This window comes from Balaenoptera musculus, chromosome 5 (assembly GCF_009873245.2).
Source record: "Balaenoptera musculus isolate JJ_BM4_2016_0621 chromosome 5, mBalMus1.pri.v3, whole genome shotgun sequence".
Classification (NCBI taxonomy): Eukaryota; Metazoa; Chordata; class Mammalia; order Artiodactyla; family Balaenopteridae; genus Balaenoptera; species Balaenoptera musculus.
The window spans coordinates 90,498,899-90,520,671 of record NC_045789.1 but is presented as its reverse complement, the minus strand read 5'-3'; the positions used below and the strand labels follow the sequence as shown (position 1 = coordinate 90,520,671).

Sequence of the window (21,773 nt, the reverse complement as noted above, 5' to 3'; positions counted from 1 at the left end):
TGCTAAGTGAAATAAGTCAATCACAGAAAGACAAATACTGCATGATTCCACTTATATGAGATATCTAAAATAATTAAATTCACAGAAACAAAGAGTGGAATGGTGGTTGCCAGGGGTTGAGGGGGTGAATAGAGAGAAATGTGGAGCTAACAATCAATGAGCATAACGTTTCAGTCAAGCAATATAAATAACTCTAGAGATTTGCTGTATAGGACTGTACTATAGTTGACAATACTGTACTGTACACTTAAAAATTTGAGGGTGGGTCTCATGTTAAGGGTTCTTATCACAATAAAATCAAATTTTAAAAATAAACACAGATATAAATATAATTGCAAACTGTGATAACTGCTATGAAGTGTTAGATTTTCTATGCAATATTAAGTATTTGGGAGTTGGATGAAAAGAAAAAATTGTATGCAAGACATGATAATTTTGAGATACATATAAAGCTTCCAAATGAAGATATAATAATATTTCAGAGAAAAGGAAAAGAAAAAAGCTATTGGAAAAATTTTTTTTAAAAACTGTCGAGATGTAGGAAATCAACTTTAAAGTTTGTGGTAGCCTAATGCACCATTTTCTCTGATCTACATGAATGCAAATACCACAATTTTATTAAGATAGAAATTAAAACAAAGGTAGGCTGAGGAGTCATTTTATGGAGAGATTGAATGCCAAGTACACCTTGAGTCTCCTTTCCATTTATCTGGTTTTCTATGCTTCTCCTATCCACCAGTCCAGTCACACGATAATTCTTGAACTTCAAAGTACATCAGAATCATCTGGGGAGTTTGTTAGTAATCCAGACTCAGGGCCCACTCAAGAGATACTCTGCGGCTGGGGGTGGGTATTACACTTTAAAGAACTTTCCAGGAGATTCTGACTAATGCATTCATTTGTCAAATCATTCATTCATTCAACAAATATTTATTAAGCATTTAACATGTACCAGGCACTGGAATATAGTAATAAACAAAGCAGGTGAAAGTCCCTGATTTTCCCTTGGGATGGGGGTAGAGGAAGAAGTGACAGTTAAAAATATATAAATATAGTGTATTTAAAAATTGTAAGGTTGCCTTGCATATTGCCTTGCATTCAAGTTCTCCCACATTAAGTAGTATTTTGTCATCAGTGGGATGGTCCTGAACAAGTATTTTATATTCTCATGCACTAAGTATAAAATTCACTATCACAACACTCTATGAATGCAAAGTTCAAAGACTTACTTTTCATTATTTCTCTATGTCTGAAATAAACTTAGTTCTCAAGCCTCTATTTCTCCCACTGACTTAAAACTGAATTTTGTTAATTCACGGTCAGTTTGGGAACTTCCACTTTAAATGAAATCTCTCATTCAGGATTCTCCTGTCTTTCTTTTCTTTCCCTAAACTCTGTAGCAGGGTGTACCTATTATCCTGGCAAAAATGGAGGGTTGTGTTCATTTTGGTTGCCTCTGGGTTGGGCCTCCTCTGGTGACATTTGTTTTCTTTGTATCAGCAAAGCTGGGTGAGGAGATCACTTTCTCCCCCTGCTGCCTGGGCTCCTGCTCTGGCTAACACTGGTTCTCTGAGATGCAAATCTCTGTAAATTTCATCTCGCACCAGGCATGAGTTGTTCATCCCAAAACTGATCACAGCAAGCCCATGGGGCATCCACTGAATCTCTTTAACCACCATCTCTGACACTGTGGACATGCGGGAACTTGTGTTAAATACCTCCCTCAGGGCAAGTATTCTTAATAAAAAAGTATGGAGGTGATCATTTAACTACAAAATAGGAAAGAATAATTCTTAGAGTATACTTTTTAAAGAATATCTTAATAAATTGTCTGAGTCAGTGATATTGATACTTGGAATATCCTCTGGGGTGTTTCATAAAGTAGGCCAGGCTCTCCTTTGTGAAGGGAACTCATGCAAGTTTGGTGCTCTTAGTAACTGCTATTATGTTATTATCTTTGAGGTGACATTTCCCAGTGCTGTTGGAAATAGTCTAAATTTAAAGTTTATTTTATGTTGCAGGTATGAATAATTTTCAGACCTTATTCAAAAAGAGAAAAAGAAAAATAAATGTTGTATTTTTGAGATCCGTCGATAAGTACAGATTATACACCAATGTAAATAGACAAAATTGTTATGTTTATTTCTCTTCTGATGAATATAGTTAATAAATAAAGTATAATAAGAAATATTAATTGATTTAGGTATATCTTAAATGAAATTATTTAAAGCCAGACAAGCTATTTTTTTTTTTTTTCCATCAGTTTGAGACTTTATCTGAGCTGAGAGTTCTGGAAATGTTTATACTCAGGCAGTGGCCTGAGATGAAAGTTTGCCTGTGAGTAATTATAATTCACATTTGTATTTTTGAAAGCCCCTCATAAACTAAAGTCATATTAGTTATTGACAACCTAGTTAAGCAGTTCTCAAAAATAGAGTCTTGGGATACCTGTGGATCCTTGACGCTTTCAAGAGCACCAAGAAGTCAAAGCTATTTTCATAATAGTACTAAGATATTGTTTACCTTTTTCACTCTTATTTTCTCATGAATGAATTGTGGAGTTTTCCAGAAGCTGCATGAAATGTGATGATATTGCTTTGATGGTGAAAGGCATGCACACATATATTCTAGTATTTTAAAATGTCTCTTTTAATTACTAATACAGTAAATATTGATAGATATAATCCACATAAACAAAAACTTTTGGGGATTCTCATTAATTTTTAAGAGTTTAAAATTTGATCAAAATGTTTGAGAACTGATGAACCTAATTCATTGAGTTGACATATCTTTTCCCCTTAAATTAACAGTGATCATATATTTTCTTTGGAGCTGGTAAACTCAGGGCTTGTTTTTGTTGTAGTTGTTTGCTTGCTTTTCTTTCTTTCCCACTCCATGTATCTTCTAGACTTTGTTGTTTTTCTCTAGCTTTTCTCCTTTGCCTGGTGCTTCAAAATACAAAACAAAAGTGGGATCTGAGGAAGTTCTTTTTCTGAGGAAGAAAATATAATAGTTATAAAAAAATTTAAAGGTGCTGAATTATTAAAACAGAGATTTGGGTTCAGATGGAAACTTGCACATATCAGGTAATATCATGAGATGTGAGACTGAGCATCAAATAGAACTTATAGTAGTGTCTGGGTACTAACTAGCAAACTCTCCCATGCTTCACTTGAGGTGTACAAAGGCATCAGGGGAATAATGGAGATGGGAGGCAAGATGTCTTTGGGGAACACTGAGGTATTAGGCCCATCCAACCCCCCAGGGTGAGAGATGGGGTTCCTTCACCCTTCACCTCCAGTCAAGAGAGAGCAACTTAAAGGGACCACTAAGAGCCTGATGTGAAACTCCTGCATTTTGAAGAGGATGTAATTAATGATATCCAACTTTCGTAATAGAAATCTGGAAGACCTGAGATCGATTAACCACTGCTATCCTGCTGGATGGACCAAAGCAGAGATGTTCAAGATGAAGATGAACCTTCACACCTTGGGGGAAGTTTGTGTGAGTGATTCTACTGGCCCAGACATGAACATGTGTTGTCATATATATCATCTATTATACTATGATATGCTGTATTATGAAGAAAACAAATCTTGGTGATAGAGATTGAGTTTGATTGATGGGGGCTTACTCCGAAACAGTTGGGTAGAAGACCAATCTGAACAGGTAACATTTCAGTTAAACTATGAATAACAAGAAGGAGTGAGCCATGAAATGATCAATGCAAAGAACATTCCAGCGGAGTGAATAGCCAGAATATGCATGGGTTCTGCATGCTCGAAGACTCTGGTCTTTGAAATCCACTGAGGCTAGAGCCCAAGCTGACTTGTGCAAGATGAGATTGGAAATGGAGGCAGGGACCAGATCATGAAGGGTCTTATAAGCCAAAGTAAGACCACACAGCTCTGCTGATGTATTCTTCATGCTTTCTGTAAGTGCTACAATAATTTTCCAGACCCTCAATAAATTGGAGGTTCCATATTCTTTTTTATTTTAGAGTTTTCAAGGGAAGTCATGGGAGCTATAATTTGATGGGTTATGGAAAGGCTGAGTGTGTCTGCCTCTTAAGTTTTATTAATATCTAGTTAATACCATAAAGTCCTCTAATAATGGTCCAAAACATTAATTTTAGCAAAGGCTGTATTCACTACATGAATGCCCCAAGTAGCAGCAGAGATTTGGGACCAGGTTTTATAATTCTTAATCTATTTTTATTTCCCTGATCACCATATTAACTCTTGATTTTAATAATGCTTCTACTAGAAAGCATCCCGTACATTTGGCTGGTACATCCAGTTTAGAAAAATTAATCCAAGTCAATCAATTTCCTTGGTAATATCATGATTATAACTTTACTTTTTATATTGAAGCTCTTCTATATAATCTTTTTGAAGGATCTGAAGCATTCTTCATTTGGCATTATTTTATCCAATCAACAAATATCTCTTATCTATTCTTTCAGGTGATATTAAATATGTATTAAGTATACATTAAAATATATATATCAAATAAATATAAATATATAAAAAGCAATATATTTATGGTTATATATAAAATAATCTAGTATAATGGTATAAAGATCAAGGATACTATAACTAATAAAACCTGTAGAAATTGAGAGACAATGGAACATCTTCCTTCAGGAGGAAAAATTTGAACTTGGCCTTGAAGGAATGATAGGAGTTGGATTAGGAGACTGTGAGATGAATGAAGCATGTAGGCATGAGTTGATATAAAGCGTGAAGATGAAATCACATGAAGCTTATTTTGGAACACTGAGAATGTCAATTTGGAAAGATGAATATATTGGTGAAAAGAATTGTGAGTAATAAGAAAATTGGAAAGGGTGTTTCAAGCAGAAATAAGTTATCTTCCCTGATTTAACTATGGATGTGACAGAACATTTAGAAGTTACTCTGAAGAAATATTTTGGATCTGCTTGGAAGTTCCTCCTTTTTAGTAATATGTCAGTCACCATGAACAGCCTTTAAAATACTCAATCAAGATTTCCCATTTACCCGTGACCTTTCTGAGAAGCATGTTCACAAAATAACATTTAAAAGATTATGGACCATACTGCAGAACTAGCAAAATTTTGTGGGATGATCATTTTAGTCTGACCATTATAAAGTCATGATTCAGCTTTGGAATTCACCAGAATTATTTATAATGGCCACAGATATTAACACCTGCTCTCATGGCAATTCATCACTAAATGTCACATGAGGAGAAGGATGAAGAAATCTTGTTTTCTTTAAAGTCAACCTATATCTCTTTAAAACAACATTTTTGATTTGACAGAAAACTCTATAACATGGTCACAAACTGGAAGAAAGTAATACTCTTAAATTTAGGGTCCAACTCTCAGAGCTAGATTTGAAGGGACAATCACACACAGCTCTCTACCTGTGTCTTGCCTCAATTTTACTCACTGTGTCTGCCGTTTTTCTTGGCATGAAAGTTAGCACTTGTATCTCCTAATATTCCTGCTGAAAATTAGTTCACGTGTCTTACAAGGAACATTAATGTTGTTTTTAGCTTTGCTCTCCTTCAACTCTTTCTCTATGCTTTCAACAGAATGGTCTTTCTAAAATCTGAGGCAAACGCAGATCTGATTATGCTATATCTTGTTTAAAATCTTCCAATGATTCTTGATTCTTTCAGGAAGAAGGTTAGACTGATCATGGCAAAAAAGATCACCTCACTAGCTTGTAGATTTCAGCTTATTTATTACATCTTCAGGGAGGCTTTCCCCGATCTCTTCACCAGGTCAGTTTCACAGCACCCTGCATTTTTTACAGTTTTAGCACTTATCACAATTGTAAATGTACAGCTGTGGCCATGATAGATAAAATGTCTGTTTTCTTTACTAGAGTGCAAGTTCTATGAAGACAGGAACAAAATGTGCTTTTTAAACCCATTCCATCCTTAGCCACTATCACAGCACTTTGACAAACTGAAGAAACTCAGTACATAGTTATTAATATTGTTGATGATGTTTCATGAGTGAGTGAATGGATGAGCCTATGATATGTGCAAAAACTATAGCCATCACCTATTACATTCACAGAATCATAGTGCGTTTGGGAAAAAAAGTACTTTTGAAAACTTTTATTTTAAATCTCTCATTAGGTAGGGAAATTGAAGCCTAGAAACGAAATGACTTGCCCAAGATTGTACAGTTAATCACAGTGACAGAACTGGACTTAGAACCTAGGTTTTCACTACTACTCTGAACTCTTTTTATTATGTTATAGCTCCTCTCATCTAACCTCCTCATTCCAAAAGTGCAAGCTCTGAGCCAGAATTGCAGGGAATTAGTGCAGGAGTTGGGTGGCTTCAGTGTCTCCACACTCCTCTATACTCAGGGACTATCAAGCAAATATTTGAATGTTGGTGGTCTGGGAGAGTGGTTTTTGGCTTACTGACTTCATGGTTCCAGGAACTCTTACCCTATGCTTTATTAGTCTAGTCATTCTTAATGTACATATATCATGGTCATGGAAGAACTAGGAAACTGAGTCTGAATAGAACAGGGAAATATCCATACTTCCAGCCAAAGAGCGAAACGGTCAGGTCCAGTGATGGTAATCCCAGCCCAGGCTGTTCACATACAAAGAGCAACAGCCATACATGAGAACTTGGACCTATTAATTCACATCTTCAGCTTTAGTTTATCCATCTTTAAATCCATTCACGATATTCTTAATTCTAAGATGCTTTGATTCTGAAAATGTTTCAAGAGATTCTCTTCCTCATCATTGCTTTCTTTTTTTTTTTTTTGACTTTGCCTTTTCTGGGTCAATTTCCATAAATTTGTTGCCTCTTAATTATAGCAGTGGAGCTCAGTGTGAAGAAAACACCACACAATGAGTCCCCCATTCATCATAATGTCCCATTACTGCGAGGGTCAGATCACCTAATGTCTTCGCTCCCTTGGGTAGCTCAGGGTTACCCCTAGGTAGTCAGGTAGAGTAGCAGGTTGGCCATTTAATCTCACCCCATTCTCCATTTCACTCCCTTTCTTGTGAACACAAAAGAACTTTAAGCGATCTATCCGGCAGCATTGAAATGCCAACCTTAGTTGGTACTTTGAAAACTCAAAGCCTTTTACAAGATGAATAGCAAACTGTGGATGACAGCTCCTGTGGAGCCATTATTGAATTGCAGCCCTGATGACTGCATTACTTTGGATTTAGATAAAAGACTCCATACAAGACAAATGGTGGGAGGACATCAAACAAGACTGTGTCCATACAGTGACAGAAACAATCCAATTGAAGAAGCTGTTGATTTCCCCAAGGCGCCATACTATTTCTTCCTGAGTAATTTATATTAAAGAAGTAAAGATTGTATATTCATCTTTTATTTATATTTTTCTCTAAAAATACGAATGTCCAGTTGTCAAATCGAAGTCTCACCCCTGCTCTTGCCTGGAAGAGAAATATCGATATAGGAACATGTTAATTATTTTGTATTGTGTTTTATTTAACCACAATAGCAGTGTGTGTAAAGGTTATAGACTGAGAGTTACAATCTATAATGATCAGATAAAAAGAGTAGTCAGCAAATCGATAGTTCCCTGTACCAACAGGAAGCTCGGTATATTCAAGGCAACAATGAGTACAAAGGGTACAGATAAACATCGGGCACCTTTATTTAGATGAAAACTAATTCTAGAGAACTTCCACTACCTCATTAATTATGTACCAAGCTTCAGGAGGCTGAATTGGGTGAAGTATCATTAGGGGCTTTTGGAATGTGTTGAAAATGCTTCTGGCTCTATGAAAATTGCGTGAAATAAGAGCTTTTCTTTCTGTTGGTCTGGCAGATGTTCACACAAACCCAGTTCCTCAAAAGGGCAAGGGTTTCATGGATAGAACTTGCATACATTTTTTATATCCTAAACCTTGGGAACAACAATGCACCAGGCTTTATCTTGCGAAGCACCATCAACATTGTGTAAAACAGAGATTTAAATCTTAATCTACTTAATAAAGAAATAGCACCCTTCATGTAAGTTTTATCCTAAGAAAGCTATGTTGACATCCTTTTTTTAAATTTAATTTTATGCTTTTGTGATGACACTGCTCTCATAAAATTTTACACTAAGTGTGTCCTTTGCTTTTTCTGTTTTATTTGGGATTATCTACCTTTCTCTTACCCTTCCATTATGTAAAAACTAATCTATTAATAAGTGGATTTGGATTCGCTGAATTGTGAACTTTGAATAGAACCTTTGTTGTTGAATGGGGAGAGTTGTTTAAGATCTCTTCCGGAATTACATGTAACTTCATTCATTTGCATAACCACGTGTTTTGAATGGGAACTCCCCTCTTAGCATCTTTGACTTGGAGTATTTTCCAAAAATCAGAATCGCTCTCTTCTGGACAATTATTCAATTACTCAGGAATTCATCAAGATGAAAGCAGAATGTCATTCATTTGGAATAGAGTCATGTAGAAGATCAAGTTTCAATAACCTAACAACTCAAAAATACCTTCAGTGGTGTCTCATAGGTGATTCCTGCTTGACATCAATAATTAATATAAAAAAGAAAGAAAAAGAACTGAAGAATTGACATAATTGAGCTCATAAGAAGTTTGGTTCTCTTGAAGCCATCTTCAGATATTACTTTACATGGTTGCTTTTAGAAAATATTTTTCCATTCAAATTTTCCATGTTAGAATGGGCAAGTATTAATTTACTTCTTCGGGTCAGAATATACCCTTAGATGTGCTCCTGCAACTCCCTCATACTGAATCTCCTATGAAATACAGCCTATATTTGTTCCTTAAATACAAAATTCCAGAATTATGTGTATATGTGTGTGCTGTCAGTCTCTGGGAAATTGTAAACAAACCTAGCTACTGCTGGACTGTCAAAAAAGAAACTGTGCCACCTTTCCTGTTTCCTTTGGATGTGTATTTGGGAACATGTTCTGTTCAGTGAGCTCACCTGGGCTGTGGCTATTGCACAGCAATTGAACACTGAAGAAGGTTCTGATTAGTTTTCAGTAGAAACCAATCAATGGCCTTCTGGCTGATTGGCTGAGACCTGGCATACTAGCAATCCTTATCACACCTCAGGGCACGACTAACAGTTGGGACTGTAGTTTAATGAAAAAACTTTGAATTCAAATGTCAACTTAGCATGAAAACTCAATTCCTCTGTCTCCCTTCTTCTCCCTTACTGTTTCCTTCGTTTCACTCCATCTTATTGTCTTTGTTTCTTCTTTCTTTCTCTTATTTCTTCGTTTCTTTCTTTTCTTCTCTTCTTTTCTTTCTTTCTCTTTCTTTCTTTCTTTCTTTCTCTCTTTCTTTCTCTTTCTTTCTTTCTTTCTTTCTCTCTTTCTTTCTCTTTCTTTCTTTCTTTCCTTCCTCTCTCCCTCCCTCCCTCCCTCCCTTCCTTCTCTCAATGCCACTGTGACATTTCACGCTCTACAAAGTAATTTCACTCTCTGCCACTGCCATGCTTCAGGCCCTCATTGTTTCTTGTCTGCATTGCTACGGAAGGCTCATAACAGCTCTTGTTCCTCCCCTGACTGCCTCCTGCTTCCACCCATACAATTGCTGTGCCCCAGTATTCCATCCTCCACGATACAGTCAGAGTGATCTTTCTAAAACACAAATCTGCTGACAACATCCTTCTGCTAAAAATACTGCCGTGGTCCCACACCACATCTAGGGTAATGATCAGACTCCTTCACAAGGTATCCAGATCCTTGCCTGGTCTGGCCCTTGCTGACCTCCCTGGCTTTATCTCCCATGCTGTCGCATGTACACATTGCCAGGTACACCCAGCCTTCTCACACATCCTTCTTTTACACTTGCTGTGCAATGTCCATCTTCCCTCCCTCATACCTTATCCTCACCTGACCTTCTATTTGGCCTGGCTAATTCTCACCTCCTCGTCAAGGCTTAGCTAAAGCATTATTTACCATTGAGATCTTCCAAGACTAACCTCCCAGGACTGTTCTCCCCAAAACCCCCATCTCACAAATACACACACACACACACACACACACGCACACACACACTGACCCAGACTGTGACATTATTCCTACCACAACATTAACTACACTGCTGCGATAACATTAATTACAAGGTATTGGAATTGTTGATTTACTTCAATATCATTTTTTCTAGAGCCAGGATTCTTAACCCTTTCATACCATGGACCTCTTTGGCGATTTGATGAAGCCTGTAGACCCATCCTCAGAACCATGTTTTTAAACACATAAAGCAACAAAAAAATTTGATTGCAAAGAAAAAAGTATAATGATATAAAGTTACTAAAATATTAACAAAACATATTCTAATATATTATATGTTTTAAATATATTTAATAAAAATATTAAAGTATTAATTAAGAAAGCCTAGCAGCAAGTCCACGAACTATTGTACTTTAGAAGTGGTGGTTACTAAAAACAATATTTCAGGATATCTTCTGCCACTCTAATATGATATTTGTAATTTCTACTTGTGCCAAAGTACTACTGTGGCTTGTTGTCTACATTCCTGATTTTAACAAATGCTAAATTTTACTAAAGGTAAGCAAAACTAAATATATAATTATTATTTCAAGCCAAGTTCATAGAGAACCTGAATTCTAGAATCTTTGTTTCAATTTTAGACCATAAGTTATTTAAGGGTTTCATTTTAATATACCCAGGACTTGTATAGTACTGGAACATAGAAAAAACTTAAAATGTTTGTCAGCCAAATGTATGAAGGAAGAAATAGTTTAACATTTCATCTAACTTGAACTTTACAGGCCTGTTCCCCCATTAATTAGGCTTTATTCTTCTGATCACATATTCAAAAATTGAAACTCAGAAAGGTTAAGTGTATTTCCCTAGTTCACAGGGCTTAAAAATGTCTATTCCAACATAAAGTGGCCTCCCAGAATGTTGTGTCCAACCTATCTGGTAATCAAGAGAAAGAGAGCAAGTGTGGAAAGGTTATGCTATCAGTGCCTACAAGGAGAAGTGATTTCATACCTTTGATAACTCTTGACTTCCATTATATTAATGTTCCATCAAGTTGGCCAGTGGACTATGTGATATTCATCTGGACTTGATGAGAAAAGCTAGGAACTTGGAGAAGATGATCCTGCCATCCAGGAGAATCTGTCTCACCAAGAGAAATGCTTACTCGGGCTCAGAAACAATCTGAGAATAGCAGGACTAAGGATGGAAATGCCACTTCCCCCGCAGCTCGCTCAGAGAGCAGCACTTGTACAGACCTCGCTTTTTGTTTCATTAGCTCCCTTTGAGCCGAAGAAGAAAAGCAAATGACTGAAACTAGGACAACCCTTTTCATGTTTCAGGATATGAGCAAAGGACAGTTTGGGGCATTCTATTCTGCCCTGTGCATTGAAATACTCGGACCATTGTGGGACACAATGGCTCTCCTTTCAGGAAGGTAGCTTGTTACTGTGTCTTTCTGTTGCTCTGTTTCTCTTCTATCCTTTTTCCTGCTTTAGTTTTTTTCAGTGTCTAGTCTACAAAGAAACTACTCACTAGCAATGCCTGGGCAGGCTCCTTAAGGAAAAGAGAAAGAGAAATTCTCTCTCCACTCCCCAACACACACACGAGGGAAAAGAAAGAGAGGGAGGCAGTGTCAGCCCTGGGATGTACAAGCTATGAGGATGCAACAGTACAAAGTCACTTTAAATACTCCAAACCCTTGTTTCCCTGGCAGTGATAAATCAAACCAAACAAGGAACAACTTATATTGTCAAGCTCTGGGAACTTGCTATAAGAATAGGTAAGCTCTTGACATCTGAAATGTCTCTGGTTTAGGTATTTCCTGATCTTTTACTCTTTGCCTATATATTTGATGAGTCAAAATACATATATCAGAAATCATACCACAGTTCCTGGGGGACTCCCACAATAAGATGTGTTGTATAATATTATTTATATAAGGCAGTGAGACCCTGAATAATTAAGATACTTTAGAACAACACTAATTTAATTGTGAAGCCTTAAGATAACCCCTCTTAGCATCTTCTCATGCTATTACAATTTTTAAAAATACTTTACATTATCTTTTTCTATTTTACTACTCAGCCTCGTTAATATGGTTGTCCGGAGAGTTAAATAGGATAATGTATGTACTATGCTTAACTCAGTGTCTGGCACACAATATGAATCTAATAAATACAGAGTAGCTAGTATTACCCAGGTCCTGTTGTAAACTTGTTTCATTGTGATCTGTCTTCAAATGGCATGCCCAATAAGGATTATTAATATACAACTAATACTTGTCTACACTTTACTGTTTACAAAGTATATTTAAATACATCAATACCTTTAAGTCTCATAAATTCCAAGATCCATTATCTTTCTTATTTTACCAATCGGGTGACTGAATCTTGGATAGGATGTGATTTCCTGAGGGTCCAAGCAAATACACAGTAGAGTAAGAACTAAAATTGCCTTTAGGATTCCACTTAATTGGTTCTCGTTAACTGAAGTTTTACCTTAGATGCAACTGAATCTCTGATAAGTAGAATTATTTTTCTTTTCTCATTTCTTATAGTCACTTGTATGGGCTACTAAAGGCTACAGTTTTAGTGTGCAGAATAGCAATCTGGCAAGCTGATTAAAACATAGATTTCTCTCCCCCTTCCCCTTCCAGACCCTAGAAATTCTGGTTCTAGAGATCTGGGACGGAGCAGAGAATTTGCGTGTCTAATAAGCTCTCAGGGGATGGAGAGCCTCTTGTTTCAGAAACCTCATCTTCAGCAGCACAGCCGCAGCTGATTTCACCATCAGTGGATGTCTTGAGATATGTTTGTCACAATCCAGAAACCCATCTGCACAGGAAACTTCACAGCCATGCTGTATTGTATATATTTTTAAATTTTTTTTGTATATCATGATGCTTTGCCATATTAAAAAACGTTTCTGGCTGGGGAGAGACTGTCCCTCCTGAGGCTAGCCAATGCTTAGAGACAGCAAAGGACTCAGCTGGGAGCATACCTTTGATATGTAAACTAACTAGTCCAGATCCAAATCGCCTCTATCTGGCCCATGCACCGAAGGAAGCAATATTCCTCTGATTGAATCGTCCCAGGATTAGGTACCAGGCAGCTAGAGACCACCATTATGACCCAAAGCCCAACAAAACTATTCAAACTAGCCAATCCTAACTGTTTTCTCTACCCTGTTTTGACTTTCTCATGGAAACTCCAATAAAGCTTTTTGCCTAAGCTTTCTGCTTACTCCTGTCTTTTGCTATTTGATCAAAACGTGGCACTTCCCCTGTGACTCCGCATGGCATGCGGTGATCCCCTCTTTAGGACCTAGGAATAGAATAAACTTGTTTTCTTCTGTCCCTTCTGTGTCCCCTCTTGTGGCTACACCTAACTGCCCATCAACTAAAAGAACACAGAATGCATGCTATCTTCAGGCAAGAAAGGAAGGCGCAGCTCTCTTTTCCAAATGAGTTATCCTGAGTTGTGCATTTTCAGCAGTACATTTTGTCCAGCTCACAATCAGGCACCTATAGAATAATGTCATTAAGGACACTGGTGATCAAGGCACCCCTGCAGGTTTCAGGCATGGTTTTAGCACGTAGGACTTTCCATTGTCTTCTGACGGCAAGTTCAGCTTCCTGCTGCCCAGCCCCTATCTCTCATTAAACCTCTTTGAATAGCCCTGCTGCAGCCATGAATCATACACTGAGGGCTTCACACAGGCTGGGTTTATTGAGCTGCATTATAGGAGACTATATCTCAGATTGCCCCGGTGCAGCCAAAACAATCTGTCTCTTTTAATTCTTCCTGTCACCTCATTAAGTATATGGCAACGTTGACAATAAAACACATTTTCGCACAAACACAACACACACACTATCCCCAAAATGTAACATTTCCTCCTCTTGTATTCAGATGTGGTTGTAAATATCCAGTCACTGAAAGATTCATTAAGCAAACATATGTGCCAGGGTACTGTATATAACTGACAGAGGCAAAGAACAGTCTCTACGGACACATAAAGCAATTAAAAATAACTGTGCTTCAAAGCAGGCTACTATAATACAAAGGTCAGGTCCATAAATATGAACAGGATGGCAGTAATGTCTCTATCCAAATATACCCCCAAAAACACAACTACAACAGGTCAGAACTCAAAGGTTAATGTAAAAAAAAAAAAAAAAAAAATCTGAAATTATGCCATATTCTTCTTATGCCTTTTTCTTCTTGTCTTTTCATCAAAGGTTAATATATGTGAATCCAGTGGAAAAATTGTATCAGGGCCAAATATGTGTCATCAGCCAGTATTTTATTCAATGCAAAATATTTATCCTTGTACACATGACAAAATGAAGGAGCTCTAGCAAATTTTCTGTGGAAGGTAAATGTCTGTCACTTTCTCTCTCATTTACCAGGTTGCTTGTTTTTACATGAACTGCGCTGAAGTTTGAATTCCACTCAAAGCTGTAGAGAGACTGTTCTGAGGATCGGGATAAGTTTTGCAGTAACACACAGAGTGTGATAATAAGGTTTATGCACGATTGTAAAGAACGTGCTGACAGATGGAAAAGGAACCACCTTGGTCTGCCCAGCATTCACTTTTATATATATTTAAAAAATCATACTTCACCTGACTCTGGTTCAAACAGCAGTTCTTCCTCCTGCTGTCTTCCAGGAACAGAAATATTTTAGAGTATACAGAAAAATTCCAACCCCCAGTGGACTGATTCGCTAAAATTTCAAGTTCTATGCACATCAGAGTATCATAGGTCCTGTATTACCATTCAAGATGTCATGTGCAATGAAAAACTTATTCCCTCCAACATGAATCTCTGTGTAGTAAGTGCCTTAGATAGCGAGCAAATAAATGCAGCAAAGAAAAAAGATGTGAACAGAATGGTTCCCACAATGGAAAGGCACTTCCCCTCTGAAAAGCAAAATGCCAGCTTATTTGCCAAGGATTAGTTTGCACCAAAGGAAATTAAAATATGAATGCAGATTGTATGAGAGAATTCAGGTCATCTCTACCCCTCCATGATGTTGTGACATCTCACAGCATATTGATTAAAGGAAAAGAGCACCGTGAGGTAAATTCCTTACTCTTAAGAATAAGGAAGCAAAATGACCACCCCATCCAATCCCACCTCCTTGCTTCTCTAAGGTGTGGTGTCACCTTTCTAAGGGAGAGAAAACCAGCTCCTGTTGGCTAACTTCTCTCTCTTAGACCTTATAACTATGTTCTTGGAAAAACCAATTCCATGCTTAAAAAAAAAAAAAATAGGAAAAACAAGAAAATTCAACCACTTTCCATTCATCCTTTTGACCAAATATACCTATATTTTCTAGGGCTGCCATTACAAAATGCCACAAACTGAGTAACTTAAACAACAGAAATTTCTTGTCTCATAGCTCGGAAGGTCAGAAGTCTAAAAGCAGGATATTGCCAGAGTTGGTTCCTTCTGAGGGCCATGAAAAAAGATCTATTCCAGGCCACTCTCTTTAGCTTGTAGATGGCTGGCATTTCCCTGTCTGTCTTTTCACATCACCTTTCCTCTGTGTCCAAATTTCCCTTTTTCATAAGGATGTCAGTCTCAGTAGTATTGGTTGAAGGCCCATCCTAATAGCTCCATTTTCACCTCTGTAAAGACCCGATTTCCAAATAAGTTCACATTCTGAGGTACTGGGGGATTAGAACTTCAGTATGAATTTTGAGGACACACAGTTCAACCCGTGATGACTACTGGATGCCAGATTACTTCTGTATGTGTGTGGCAGGGAGGAACCATCCAACGACTATTAGCTCCTGATCTCTTTAACTCGAGTGAACTTCAGCTGCAATCCACTTACACTGCCTAATCATTTGCATGCTTTATCTAGCCTGTACACTGTATACACCCATCAGGTCTAAAAATTTAAATTTAAATACTCGATCCTTTGACCACTATCTGCTCATACCAGTTTTCTCATTTCTCTACTTCCTTTACATCATCAGTTACAACTTATGTTATTGTATGGAACGTTAGTGTTTTAGTATGGTTAATGGTACACAGAGGAAGATAAATGGTGTGTGGTCAAATACATTTAGAAGAATAGGGTTAATAAAAGTAGAAATACTTCTTTACTGAAGAAATTTAGTACACTAACATTTATTCTGAATAACCAAGATTTGTGACAGCTTTAAACTAATTTATATGAGCAATTAAAAAAATAGCAATGAGGCCTAGTGATCCACAGAACATCAGTTTGCAAATTAGTGTATTACAACTGTTCTTTAATCCAGAACCCCTATTTCACTCTTTCCCTTCATTCTAGTTATGTTTCTCCTCCTTAGGATTCTTGGATATATCGCTTACCCATTTGTTTGCTAAATAGTCCTTCCATTTAGTCTTATTTTCAAAGCCACCAAGCAACTCTGTGCCGTGTCTATTACCACATGCACACTCATGTTCTCCAAACTTCAATGGGCCTCCAGAACTGCAAGCAAGAGTATCCATGCTACATCCTTTTCCCCCCAGATAGAATATATTTATCGCTGTTTACTGGGTCACCTGCTCACCTACCTCACTCTCATCTCCTACATCACAGGGAAAAATGATAGCCCTCGTTGCCACTAGGTTGGGATTTGCTCAGCTCACAGACTTCTCACTTTCTGTCTATAAACAGTAAAAACAACATGCATGGACACAGAGCTTCTGCCACTGCCCCCTCCATTATCAGTGAAAAGCCATTCCTCCCTGAAGGCAAATCAGTCCTCCCTGTCTTTATCCCTATTACTCCTGCCGTCTCAGGGATCACCTCCATCTCTTTCCCGTCTTTATCTCCTGTATCTTCAATTCTACTAGTTCTTTCCCCTAGTGTATTAAACCAGATCAAAGGGTCTTGTTTTAATTTTGTTTTCCTTTTTTCACAACTCCCTTCTTGAGTTCTGATTTAATCTTCCTTTTTTTATTGTTGTTTTAAATTTTTTTTGTTGTTTTTTTAAAAAATTTCTTGTCTTTTTAAAAATTTTCTATTTTTTTATTTTTTGGTCTTTTTATCTACCTTTTTTTTTTTTCAGTTTAAAAAGCCAGTCTTTTTTTTTGAATCAGCTATACATATACATATATCCCCATATCTCTTCCCTCTTGTGTCTCCCTCCCTCCCACCCTGCCTATCCCACCCCTCTAGGTGGTCACAAAGCACCGAGCTGATCTCCCTGTGCTATGCGGCTGCTTCCCACTAGCTATCGGTTTTACATTTGTCTACCTTTTTTTTTTTTTTTTTTAAATATCTACCTTCATAATTTCCATGTTCTTACCTCCAATAACTTTTCCATCAACATTAGTACTGTTTTCTAAAGATGTCTCTTATTTGCCATATTCACTGGGCACAGAGAAGAAAGTGTGGATCTTGGGTTTACAGTCTAGGATTTCAGTTCTATTTTTAGCTTCTTAGCGTTGTGATCACTGACGGTTTTTTTAGACTCCTTCAGCTTCGGTTTTTCCTTCTTTTAAGGGGCAATGTTAATTTCATCTGAGCAGGATCTCTGGAATAATAAATTAGATATTATATGAAAGGCTTCCAAAAAAGAATGAAATAATGTCATTTGCAGCAACATGGATGCAACTAGAGATTATCATACTAAGTGAAGAAGTCAGAAAGAGAAAGACAAATACCATATGATATCACTTATATGTGGAATCTAAAATATGGCACAAAGGAACAGACAGAACAGAAACAGACTCACAGACATAGAGAACAGACTTGTGGTTGCCAAGGGGGGAGGGAGGTGGGAGAGGGACAGAGTGGGAGTTTGGGGTTAGTAGATGCAAACTATTACATTTAGAATGGATAAACAACAAGATCCTACTGTATAGCACAGGGAACTATATTCAATCTCCTGGGATAAACCATAATGGAAAAGAATATTAAAAAGAAATGTATATATGTGTATAACTGAGTCACATTGTTGTACAGCAGAAATTAGCACAACATTGTAAATCAATTATAATTCAATAAAAAAGAAATTAAAAAAACCCACCACAACTACAACGACCACCAACACAAAGGCTTCCAGGAGCCAGGCAGTAGTGGTTAACTCCTTCCAGGCGACCCCCTCTCCCTAATCCTATGACACTGTTCTTTATTGTCTCATTGAAATTCTCTCTCCCTGTTCATGGAGTAGCATCACCTCTTGAGTCTCTTCTTAGTGCTTTGGTTGCTCTAACCTCTCTCCATTCCTTCCCACGTAGTGTGGATATCTGTCAAATTTTTTCTCCCTTGAGTTTTCTTTCCTTCTTAATCTAAATTTTCACAGTTTCAACTCCCATTTTCTAAGGATTCACTTAAAAAAGAAAAGAGTTTGCAACCTGAGCAATTTGTCTAACTCCAAACTAGTATATCTTAAGTATTTACTGAGCATCTCCCCTTAAATGTCCTATAGGAAATTCAAATATAAAATGTCCAACATCGAATCCATTGTCTGTGTGCACCAGAAAGCTGCCCCCCTCTTGTTCCTTTGTCTCAATAAATGACACCACTTTTGGTATACATAAGATAATTTTAGGTGCTATACGACCATAACAATAGGTACCATTTAATTAGTTAATAAAAATAGTATTCACTTTTCATTTTTTAAATTCAAATCCTTCAAGCTACATCAAAGATAAAGTTTCTGTTTTGGACTTAATATGTCTTTAGTGCTTCTATAGTATTTCAGAAACTCCCATTTTAACAAATAGAGATGTTTCAGAAACTTTAACAAGTCGGACTTTGAGAGAGTTGACTTTGTCAATTTTATGTTTAAATTCTATCAGTGATAAATTATTCTCATTTTACACTTATAGCTTGGATATGTTTCTAATCAAAATGTATTTAAACGACAGTCAATTTAAAGGAAGATATTAAATAATATTACATTACTATACTAATATAGGGAAAAGCATGAAGAGGATATGCAAACTATGGTGTTTGGGAAACATAGTATAACTTACCTTCTTCTCTCAAGACCCCCTAATATTGCCTTAGCTTAATTTTCCATAAGTTTTTACATGAGATACTGCAATGATTTTCTACTTGGAATCCTTTACTCTTGTCTCACTTTCCTCCTATTTACCTTCTAAGTCACTGCCAGGATAAGTATTGAAAAGCCTGGATTACAACACCGTGCTTTCTGTGATTAAGATCCTTCACTGAGGACTTATTGATTTTTTTTCTTCTCAGCACCCTACAGCATTTTGGTCAGACTGCTTCCTGCACTTTACATGTCCTTATGCCCCAATGTGTCTGCCTGTCTCCCATTGGTTCTTTAGTGCTTCAGTCAGAATTCCTGAATAAAGATGATGGGATAAATACATCCATATCTTATTTTATCCCATCCCAGATTCTCACTAAAATGATAAAAGAAAAACCTAAGCAGAAAAGTTTGTTGTTGTTGTTGCTGTAGAATAAAAATAATTGGAAAATATGTAAAGGACTCAGAAAATGACACCACCCACAGAAGTACTCCTACTGACATATGAACCAACTTCCTCAAGACATAGGATTAGCTAAACAGCTATGAGCAATAAACCAGTAAAAGTTTCCCAAACAGCTACTTTAATATCGGTTTTAAATTGCAAATATGAAAATACATTCTTGAAAGAGGCAATTTTGATACTGTAAAATGTCAAATAATAATCATAATCTAAAACACCAGATTATAAGAAAAAAAAGTAATAAAAGAAAGTAATTTTGTTTTAATTATCAAGGGATAGTGATTAGAAACATGTCATTTAAAAAATAACCTTTTTATTTTAGAACAGTTTATACTTACAGAAAAATTATAAAGATAGTACAGAGGATTTCCATAGAATGTGCATGGTGTCCTCTATTATTAGCATCTTACATTTATTACGTTTAATGGTGCATTTGTTACAATTCATGAACCAATATTGTATATTATCATTTAAGTCCCACTCTTTATTCAGATTTCCTTGGGCATTCCCTAATGTCCTTTTTTTTTGTTTCCAGGATCCCACTCTGGTACCATATTGCATTTACTTACTGTGTCTCCTCAGAATCCTTTTGACTGAGATAGTTTCTATGATTTTCCTTGTTTTTGAAGACCTTGGCAGTTTTGAGCAGTGCTGGTCAGATTTTTTTTTTTTTTTTTTTGATGTGGACCATTTTTAAAGTCCTTTTTTAAATTGAATTTGTTACAGTATTGCTTCTGTTTTACATTTTGGTTTTTTGGCCGTGAGACATGTGGGATCCTAGCTCCTCGACAAGGATTGAACCCGCACCCCCTGCATTGGAAGGTGAAGTCTTAACCACTGGATCACCAAGGAAGTCTCCTGGTCAGATATTTTGTAGAAAGTCCTTCAAAGGGATTTGTCTGATGTTCCTTTCATGACTAGATTAGGGTTCCTTTCATGACTAGCTGAGGGCATCACTATGTGGGTTTTGGGGAGGAAGACCACAGAGGTAGAGTACCATTTTCATCACATCATATCAAAGATACATTCTATCCACAGGACTTATCATTGTTGATGTTAACTTTGGTCATCTGGCTAAGATAGTGTTTGTCAGGTTTCTCCACTGTAAAGACTGTTTTTCTACCCCTCATTCAATACTATATTCTTTGAAAGGAAGTTGGAATATACAGCCCACAGTCAAGACGTGAGGAGTTGTGGTCCACTTACTTAAGGGTGGGTAATCTACATAATGTATACAAATAAAAATGTCACTTAGGTGGTTAGGAAAATCCCAGGATGGAATGCAGAATATGACAAAACAATCTGACTGTATTAAAAATTTAGGAAACAACCTCACTAAAGGAGATGAGAGAAAAATGTGCTGATCTAAGTTAACTTTGGAAATTAATGGAATCTGTAAAGCTAAAGTCAAAAACAGTACATAATTACTGTAATTTAGTTGATAATGTTGCTTTCCTACAGGGTTATTAGTTTAAAATTATCATACTGCTATACATGTATACAGGAATTGAACAATTAAGTAAATGGATGGTAAATGGTGAGAGCCAGGTGGAAAGTGAGAATTTACAGGTAAGAATGTTTTAATGGATTAGAGTTGAGGGCATCACCATGTACTCATGTTTACCTTAATATACACAGATAATAGCATATAGAAATATTTACAGAGAGGTGCACATACACTGTTAGTATATACATATATATTTCCTTGTTCTGTCAGCTGCGATAGTCTGGAAGCAGCAATGTCCCAGTATCAACAAGTATATCTGGTACCCAGGTCTTAGTTCCTCAGTATTATTTTTCAATAAAAGAATGTAGAGTTCCTCGGAGAAATGGCTGATTCGTGGACTGGGGCAGGAAATATAAAAGATGAGCCTGAAGTATTTTGCAGTGCCAGAGGTAAGGAAATGCTAAGAAAAAAATATTTTAAACCCTATTATGATGGGACCATGTCAAAGGACACAAGAGATATTAAAAGAACTCCCAGTGGCCAAAGTTGTAACAATGTGAGCAAAGAAAATAATGTTGGACTATAAAATAAATATCTGTGAGTACACATGGGTATAAATAAATTTTTTTAATAAATAAATGGGGAGAAGAGACAAGTCTCCTATACAGAAGAATTCCAAATAAGATATGTGTGATTTTGGCATTTGTAATTTTGTGAAAGAAAAGTCCAATTTTTTTTCTCTAATATTTTAAAGTTAACCTGGGGGAAAATATATGATGAAAACAAGATTTCCAAATTCCAAATCAGCATTAAAAATAACAAAAAAGTAGATCATAGGCAGCAAAAAAGAATACTCATAGAAGAAATTTAAAATGAAGGAC

The 21,773-nt window shown here is 36.7% G+C and overlaps 1 long non-coding RNA gene across 7 annotated transcripts in view; it reads left to right on the top strand.

Moving 5' to 3' along the window:
• LOC118895177 overlaps positions 1-20,225 on the top strand; it is a 221,101-nt gene extending 200,876 nt beyond the window's left edge. For 5 of the 7 annotated variants that reach the window (XR_005019895.1, XR_005019896.1, XR_005019897.1 and 2 more), the window contains 2 exons: positions 3,399-3,504; positions 19,981-20,225. This is a non-coding gene — a long non-coding RNA (uncharacterized LOC118895177). Of the gene's footprint in view, positions 1-3,398; positions 3,505-5,667; positions 5,773-14,234; positions 14,372-19,980 lie in introns of all 7 variants that reach the window. The other 2 variants (XR_005019898.1, XR_005019894.1) reach the window with 2 other exon arrangements.
• The last annotated feature ends 1,548 nt before the right edge of the window (positions 20,226-21,773 follow it).